The sequence below is a fragment of the Poromitra crassiceps genome (assembly GCF_964638095.1).
Source record: "Poromitra crassiceps genome assembly, chromosome: 5".
NCBI lineage: Eukaryota > Metazoa > Chordata > Actinopteri > Beryciformes > Melamphaidae > Poromitra > Poromitra crassiceps.
In genome coordinates, this window is record NC_139642.1 from 23,610,360 (window position 1) to 23,620,129 (window position 9,770).

Here is a 9,770-nt window from a genome sequence, read left to right on the forward strand (position 1 = left end):
TTTTTACACTGCCATCAACTCTCTCCACACATAACTGTTTGACTATGAGATATGCGATCGATATCTAGTACCAATGAGAAGTGGAACAAAGAACGATAAAGCAGATATCACATCTAACATACACAGTACAATGTGTTAGAAAACTGTTCACAACATCTTAATGTTTCACCAGCAATCAACTGACATACAAGTTCAAGACTAGCACAGTACTGGAGACAAGCAGCCAAAGGTGAGGTAAGAGAGCTCAGTTACAGCCTTCTTTACCACTGCTCACTACATGTTTGTGACTAGAACATGGTTAATACAGAGGTGTCCGGTGTTGGGTCCAAGACGTCTAAGCAATTACAATCGACACTGGTTGTTGACATGTTGACATGGCTTTCTGTCATAGGGCTGGTAGACAATGCATTTTCTACATGAATGGAGGTGGCTCTCTGTAGCAGATTGTCTTGCTGTAGGGGGCGCTATGGGACAGGGATCAACCTGAGACAGGCTGGTTTGTCTGTGGGACTGATGGCTGCACTCAGTAATCAGTCAGTTTAGAATGATGGCAGTCATATTATAGTCAAACTGTGTGGAAGAATTTATCATTATACAACTTTCAACTGAGTGGAGGAGAGAGCAATTAGCGATAAGATAAAGCAAGAAAGCAAGTTTTTGGAGTTGTATCTGCATTGCATTCTGCTATTGTGGCTACTGTCGGTGAAGGAATTTGTATCTCTGCCTCTTCTAAGGTGACTTTCACACAGACACAGGTAGCTGTGTCTGTGTGATTGTTGAAGATCGGTGCAAAACAACCACGAGTAAGAAGCCCTGGCTGTTTGATAGTGAGGGACTGACAATTGACAACATGGCATATGTCTGTGTTTTGCAGGTTATCCACGGGAAGGAGAAAAATAAAACAGCAAGACAACAGAATGGATCCAAAAAGACAATTGGTACTGTAGCTACAGTACATGCCACCAGCACTGCAGTTTTCAACAGGGTCTGTGTTTTAGGTTGGATCTTTCTGTCCGTGTCAGTAACAGTCATACAACAATTAGAATTCCTCTGACTGGGACATGATGAGTGAGAGAAAACTCTGCCTCAATACAGGAACATTTCAATTCAATCCATTTGGGGAAACATTTGAAGTGAAGTGCTGTATTACACCCACCATCTTGTCCTCTTTATCTGTAAGTGTTGAAGTAGCGGAGCCCCAATCTCCTCCATTACTGCATGTTACCTTACTATAGGGGGAGAAGACTTCAAAGTCAGCCAATCAAAAGAAAGAGAGGAAGATGAGCGCAGGAACAAGAAGGACCATACAGTACGATGCCATGATAGAATCAAATGGTTTAGGTCTACTCTGTCGAGTACAATAGACAATGCTGTCTGTCAGATGATCTACCTGCTGGCAAGGACTCTTTGCTGGTCACCTTCTCACTGACTCTACATTCTCAATGTATCTCTCTCTCTCTCTCTCTCTCTCTCTCTCTCTCTCTCTCTCTCTCTCTCTCTCTCTCTCTCTTGCTCTCTCTCTCTTCCAGTGTTCATTTGGCCATTTTACTGGCAGCAGAACTTTGTCCAAAAGAACATCAGACAACAGCTCACTTTTCTCAAAGAGTGTGAGAGACTCTTTAGATGTTCGAGATTGTGTGGTTGGTCTGGTAAAAAGAATAATGAATGGAAGTGAATGCAGCCCAGTCTCCAGAATAAAATGTGTGAATTGTACGTTTGTAAAATCCAAACTACAATAGGAACATTTCTGAAATGAATCTTTTGCATATCATGTTACGTGAATATTAACGTTATACACGTCATAGAGTCAAATGATGTGTAACGCTAATATTCCCGTTAATTAATGTCTCATGTTGAAGTATGTCGTGGATGCCTAAGGGAGTGGAGGAGGGATTGTCGGGCGTGTAGTTCAATTTCACGAGCGAGGCACGTTCTGTATTTACTTTCAGTTTGAACCATAACCTTAACTGAATTAGTTGCCTAAACATAACCAAGTTGCTTTGTTGCCTATAAACCCAACCAAGTTGTTTTACTTGCGTAACTTGCCTAAACAAAACCAAAGTTGTTTTACTTGCTTGCATTTAAGGTTGGAAAGGGGGCAACGTTTTATAATTACAGTAAAACGTGTTTTGTTTCAATGTACGTTTAGATTAGACGTAAATGATGATATTGTACATTTCCGTGGATTCCACAATGCCTGCATTTTATTCTGGCGCTTGGGTTGTGTGAATGATGAATAGCAGATTGAAGTGATTGATTAAATCTGATTCAAGGAATGTTAAAATTAATAATTTATATTGAATGACAATGAAGCAACAATGAAACTTTTAAGATTCTACCTGTAGAAGAAACACCATCAAGGTCACCTTATTTGCCAAATAAAGGACATGTGCAAGAATTTGCTGTGATGATGACTTTGGTGTAGGTCAAAATATATAATTATACATGCACACTTTGATGCAACGACCTCACATCCATGCAATACACTGTAGACTATACAGATCCTATATTCTATCATCATGCACTCAGGCAGCATGGCGCCCAGCGGGATGCGAGTGATTTGTTTTTGAGTTGTAGCGTCCAGGTTCAGGCCAGTGTGGCTCAGCTCTCTGCATCTACTGAGACAACAACATAAGTATGGGTTAATTGGGAGCATGAGAACATCATCACCAGTGGGCCGCACCCCTCTCCCCTGCCTGAGGACTCTGTGAAGAAGGAGAAGTCACGATCATTCACTGCACGCACGCTCTAACGCCTGCAACACCATTCCTTAGTTTTTGAAGCCTGAGTTTCAAATGCATTCTACCATGGCAAAAACAATTATGATAATTTGTTATTCTCGGTTTATTACCTCCGCCCGCCAATGGGGTTGGCCAGGAGGTGCTGTGTCTAGCCTTGTTTTGTTTGTCTGACTGTGGGGCAGAAGATCTCAAAAGGTTATGAGGGGATTTGCACCAAACTTTGTAGAAAGTTTGGTGATAGGCCAACTTACAGTAGAACTGATTAACTCTGATTAAGAAAACTTCGTAGAAAGGTTGGTGGAAGGATGCACTCTACCAAGCTAAGGTTTTAGGTAGGTAGGTAGGTTTTAGGTAGGTAGGTAGGTAGGTAGGTAGGTAGGTAGGTAGGTAGGTAGGTAGGTAATATTTTATTGTGTCATGCATACATCAGTATGCCCAGCCCGCATGGGCTTACAAGACACCATTGATTGCTTCATAGCCAGAAGCATAGTGCAGCACATAGGCTTACATAATTGTAGACTATACATTAGTATTCAAATTACAAAATCAGAATTACCATCCATAACATAAACAACATTATCATCATCACCAACACTGATAGCATCAACGACAGCATCAAGGAGATAAAGAAAAGGAAAGGAAAGGAAAACAGACAGCCATTATATTTGGCACATCAGGCCATCTAGAGTAGAGCTCTTATGGCCCATTTCCACCGCTGGTATCAACGGGGCCCCGCACAGCTCGTCTCGCTTTTTTGTCTCATTCCACCGATCAAAAACATGGACAGCCCGGGTTGAGTCGTGCTGCTTTTGGTCCCTGCTCTGTTGAGGTTCCAGGGCTGTGGGCCCGGTACCATACGGTGACGTGAAAACACTGCAGACGACTGATTGGTCAGGCAGAATCGTGTTTACTGTAGGCATCTACTGTCAATGCTGGATACCAGTTTAGTGGGGCTTACCTTCTCTTCTGTTATTTCCCGAAGTCATTTCTTTTGTGTTGCTGCCTTCGGCTCTGGTGAAATAAAATCGATCTCTTTGCTCAGCTTTAACATGACGGTGGTTTTCAATTGTTTTGAGAGAGAAAAAGTCCGCTCCTCGGGAAGCCCCTTGTAGTTGGCTCCGCTAGGCCGCAGGCGGGGGTTTAGCGAAGCCGCGGTCTTGCCTGGTGAGCTGCCGCTGGGGTTCTCCCCGTAGTGCCTCTCCCGTCCCCTGTGCAGTGCATGCATGCGAGTTTGAGTAACAACAAAGTGATATCCATTCTCCTAGCCGATTGTCACATTTGCCCATGTACACTGTAGGTCATTTAGAGGCACCAGTATTTCATAATCAGTTTAAAAGTTCCGTGTATGGATTTAATTTTAACGTTATACGTTATAGCCTACTTCGGCTATGGGCGGAGGGCAGATATGCGGTCGCTATGACGACCAGGTGTGGGCGGAGGCGAGTAAACTTGCTATGGAAACAGAGTCTATATCAAGTAGAGCCGAGTAAGACCAGATCGAGTAGAGCTGTACTGTGCTGTTATATGTGGTGGAAATGAGCCATTAGTTTGAATGTGACTGGGGGGATAGGAAATGAACATAAATGTTAATTTATTATTATTTAATACTAGGTTGTCAGCGTTTTGTGTGTTTAATGGAACCGCAACAAACCAGACCCTTAATGTTAACGCAACTCACTCAAGCATTACCTGTCAGGTAATGTAAAAAAAAAAAGACTTGTCCTGATCTGAACATTAATCTGACCTTGTTTTTCTAATCTCATAGTTGGTTGATTGCATAAAGATGAGTGCAGCATGCTGATGTTGAATCAATGTTACCTGACAGAATATACTCTGGTGAAGTTGACGTAACTGACCCGGTCAAACAGCATCTGGTCCGTTAACCGGTCACAAAAATAAGTTTATGATTTGACAGCACATTTATTAAATAACATATTACCCCCGGTGTGAGTTCCAGGCTTCAGAAACAGTGTGAACTTCACATCCACGACAAACCACAAACTGTGCTGCAGGCTTTAGAGTTTGTCTTCAATAAACACTCACACGCATGGCTCTGATATCTGACTTTTACTGCTTTATTGATTCTTTACCTCTGCCTCTCCCAGCCCCGTGAACAACGCCTGACCCCGCCCCCTGAACAACGCCTGACCCCGCCCCCTGAACAATGCCTGACCCCGCCCCTGCTTGCCACACATAGAGAGCGTTATACTGAGCAGGATGAAATGCATCAAATTCAGTTCAGCTATGTTTATAGCCCCTCAGCATGTCTCAAAGGGCTTTACGCATCATCACAGTCATACTATGTCATATAGCGACACAACATAGGTTACATACATCATACTATATACATACTAGATGTTTTACTAGTTTACATTATGATCCTACACAAACACAGCATACAGTATCTTTGGGACTGTGGGAGGAAACCCACGCAAACATGCAAACCCCGCACAGAAAGGACCAGGGAGATTCGAACCGACGACCTCCTCGCTGTGAGGCGATGGTGTAGGCTACTAACCACTGAGCCGACATGCCGCCCCATCAAATAAGCTCTGAACATTGTGGCGCAAACATGTCTGCATGTATAAAGACAAGCATCATGAGAATCATCACGATTAGACAACATGAAAGAGAACATGAAATCATAAGCATAGTGGGAATTTCCCCAGTCAAAAAAGTGCATTTTATTTCAAGTTTGATTACAGTTGATTAGAGTTTGTTCTGTAGCAGCTGGTGAGAGGAAGACCAGCCGTGTGTGAGATGTGTGTGGGTGTACAGGAGATCAAGCCTGCAGGGGTTGCTATAGAGCTGAGTGATGGCTTTTGGAAGAAACATCTTCATTGTTCATTGTTCATGGTGTGGTGCTAATGCACTGGCTGCGTATTCACCAGAGGGCTGTTTGTGGACAAGGTGGTTGCGTGGGAGAGCGAGCGCGGCCGCTAGCACTTCTTTATGGCCTTTTCATTCCCTGTAGCATTGTGAAGCCTGGTGAAGGCCAGCTGACAGCTACAGTCGCCTGCTCAGCACTCTGGACATCGCACTGCAGCGTGTACTTTGGAAGAGGAGGAGGTGGAAGAAAGCCAGACTGCGATGGAAAAGATGTGAACGTGCTTTCAGTTATTAAAGGGAGCAGAATTGGGCCAAAAATAAACATCATGTTTTTCAGCTTTTTAATTAACCAGATTAGATTACAGATGATGAAAAGGCAAAGAGCACTGTACTACACACAGACCGACAATATTTACACTAAATCCCACTCTCGAGTTATCTGGGTCTTTTCAGAACATCTCTAACCCGGTTAGAGGGGGATTGAACATTGGATTTTGTATTATTGATTAATTAGTTACAGCTCCCTCTCTCTCTCTCTCCACCCCCCCCCCCCCCCCCCCCCCCTCTCTCTCTCTCTCTCTCTCTCTCCCCCTCTCCCTCTCTCTCTCTCCCTCTCTCTCTCTCTGATCTGCATGATGTTTGAAGTCACTGAGTTTGCTCAGCAACGCTGGTCAGAATGTTGAATGGTTCAGCGGGGGAATATGTAATGGCATGAGAAAGTCTGCTGGGAGGGGGAAAGAGCAGAGCAAAGCAGAGCAGCGCCAAATGAGCTTTTGCCCAAGATCCAGTGGACCTTCTATAGACTACATTCTATTTTAAAGCAAGTCTGAATCAAAGATCACACAGCAGGATGGAACACATCCAGACACAGATGAATTGCTAATACTGAATACCGTAGTGCTATAGTGCAAATATAGTGCAGCATCAGTTTGAAAGCAAGATGGAATAAGTTAAATCCCAGCAGGAGAGAATGAATAGTAACATGATAGCTGGTGTACTGCAGTGAGTAAATCAGTTTAGAAACAAGGCCGAATCCATTCAATCACAGCAGGGTGGAATAAACAGTAACACAGATGAAGAGCTGATGTACTGCACTGACTATAAACCAGTCTGCTTTCCAGAGCAAACACAGCAGTGAGCTCTGTGCTCTGCTGCTGCTGCACTGTCTCTGTCCATGGTGCTGAACTGACTGGGAGCCTGGATCAACTGACTGAATGTTATTTCACATTTCATACTTTTCATGACGTAATTTGCCCCGGAAGTAAGTTCCGCGTCCATTTTTATCCATAGACATTTCGATAAATCCAAATAGCGAGAACAAAAAATAACAACATTTTCCCCCCCATGCAGACAGAGTGAGTTTAGCAGTAGGCCTACTTTGGTTGTCTGTCCCTTCATCCTGGGTACAGACGGAGTGAGTTTAAGCAGTAGGCCTACTTTGGTTGTCTGTCCCTTCATCCTGGGTACAGACAGAGTGAGTTTAGCAGTAGGCCTACTTTGGTTGTCTGTCCCTTCATCCTGGGTACAGACAGAGTGAGTTTAAGCAGTTGTAGGCCTACTTTGGTTGTCTGTCCCTACATCCTGGGTACAGACAGAGTGAGTTTAGCAGTAGGCCTACTTTGGTTGTCTGTCCCTACATCCTGGGTACAGACAGAGTGAGTTTAAGCAGTTGTAGGCCTACTTTGGTTGTCTGTCCCTTCATCCTGGGTACAGACAGAGTGAGTTTAGCAGTAGGCCTACTTTGGTTGAATATCTTTGTCTCTAATGATGGGCCACTTTTCCCCATCCAGAGTACCGAGCTGGCTCAGTGGAAACAGAGCACATGGCTGAATTCGAGAGATGAGAGATTTTGATGGTGTTTTTCCAGCGCACACAGCCTGTTTGGACAGAGAATTCCCCACGGTGTGCTTTTCTTTCTCTGTGGAATTGCTGCATATTAACATGTTACACACAGAGGAATGTAAATTATGTTCATTGACTCATAACTATGCACACACACACACACACACACACACACACACACACACACACACACACACACACACAGAACATAATTGCTTGGGCTCTCTCCCTCCCTACTGTCCATGCCTCTCTCTCCCTCTTGTAAATGTTGGTTACATGTGTTTTCTCTGAGCAGAGTGACAACGCTTTTATTGGCCTGAATAATTCACCACTCCTACAGTCGTCCAGCATTTACAAGCAGATTGATGGTAAGTGTTCAGTGCCACCATACACCGTGTTCTTGGGAAGGTGCACTATACCATTCCCTTACACTATCTTTGAATTATTAACACTGTCACATGGAAAATATTCCTTCGCTGTTTTCTGTCATCTCAAAACCCCAAGAACATTCTCCTCAAGGGATGCAACAAGCCTCAAGCAAAAAGACACACAGCATGGACACACACATGCACGCACGCACACCCACACATACAAAACTCACTTTGCAGAAAGGAAAAGAAGTATCTAGTATTTTTGATGATAATATGTAGAGATTGAAGCCAATTTTTAATGTTTTATACTGTATTCCATATTGAATGGCTGTATGACACAGACCCCCAGCTACATGCCAAAGAGCAATGAGACCACATTGTATGTACAGTATGCAGAAGCATCTTGGAATCTGTTCCTACTACAGCTACAGTGTCAGCTGTCCATAAGGAAGACACTGAAACCCTATGTGCTCCAGTGGGCACATACTGCTCCGACTGCTCCTTCTTCTTCTAGAAACCTTATTCTAGAGCATGTGGACAATGTTCTCTGTTTCAATTTTGTCCCGGAAGTGATGTCATCAGTGATGTCACTTGAGCAATTGTGCCTTGTGACATCGCTGATGAAGTCATAGGCATTGGGACATCATCCGTGATGTCATGAGAGCATTGTGATGTCATCAGTGATGTGAAGTTGTGACATCATCGGTGATGTCATAAGAGCAAGTGAGCCCGCACAGCGGGCGAGCTGCATATGCAAGCTGCAGGGCCAGCTCGGCGAGCTGCAGGGCGGAATCGAGCGTGCGAGCTGCCTAGTTAGAGCAAAGCCTCTGTTAAAACCAATGTACACAAATAGTTCAACAGCGCATGCGCCAGCAATTGTGCGACGCACGGCACCTTGTTATTGCACGCATACTAGCCTATACTTACTGGAACTCAGAAGGATACTGTATAAAGTGTAGGGACATCTTGTTTGACTTGGTCAGAGGTCAGATTCCGTTACAGAACAGCACCACTGGTGCAGGAACGATTTCAGTGTCTCTATTCTAAGTTATAACATCATCTCATAGAGACATTGCATAAGACAGATGATGTTATAACTTATAATGGAGTTGCTGATGTGCTGGAGGCTCTCCGCAGGCCAGATTTAATAGCTTAGCAAAAATGCTGACCAAGGCCGAAGTTAAGACTCACCTCCTATTACTGTTGTTGGTCCATCCCTATACTCCCCTACTACTTATACATTTGTACAGTAACGCTTCTCCTCGGAACACAGTGAAGAAAGTTTGACGAACATAATCAGTTGTACCAATTCTCCAGATCAATTTCATCATTTTCGATGCCTCAAAAGACAGCAATAAAGTACTTGTGTTGTCAGATGGTTCCCCTCTTAACTGGAGTTTGACTTTACTGTTATCAGTAAAGTCATGCAAAGTAATGCAGCCAGCAGGTAGACAAGTGCTGCTGCCCACACAGTGTGGCTGCTGCCCACACAGTGTGGCTGCTGCCCACACAGTGTGGCTGGTGCCCACACAGTGTGGCTGGTGCCCTCACAGTGTGGCTGCTGCCCACACAGTGTGGCTGGTGCCCTCACAGTGTGGCTGGTGCCCACACAGTGTGGCTGCTGCCCACACAGTGTGGCTGGTGCCCTCACAGTGTGGCTGCTGCCCACACAGTGTGGCTGGTGCCCACACAGTGTGGCTGCTGCCCACACAGTGTGGCTGGTGCCCACACAGTGTGGCTGGTGCCCTCACAGTGTGGCTGGTGCCCACACAGTGTGGCTGGTGCCCACACAGTGTGGCTGGTGCCCTCACAGTGTGGCTGGTGCCCACACAGTGTGGCTGGCTGTGATAAAAGACAGGATTCATGGACATTGGAATTCCAATGGCACCCAGAATCACTGTTCAGCAGAGAACTGCATCTCTTGTTTGCATTATAATTCCGCTTCTCGTATCACTACTATCCATACAATCCCTTTTTACTTTGAACT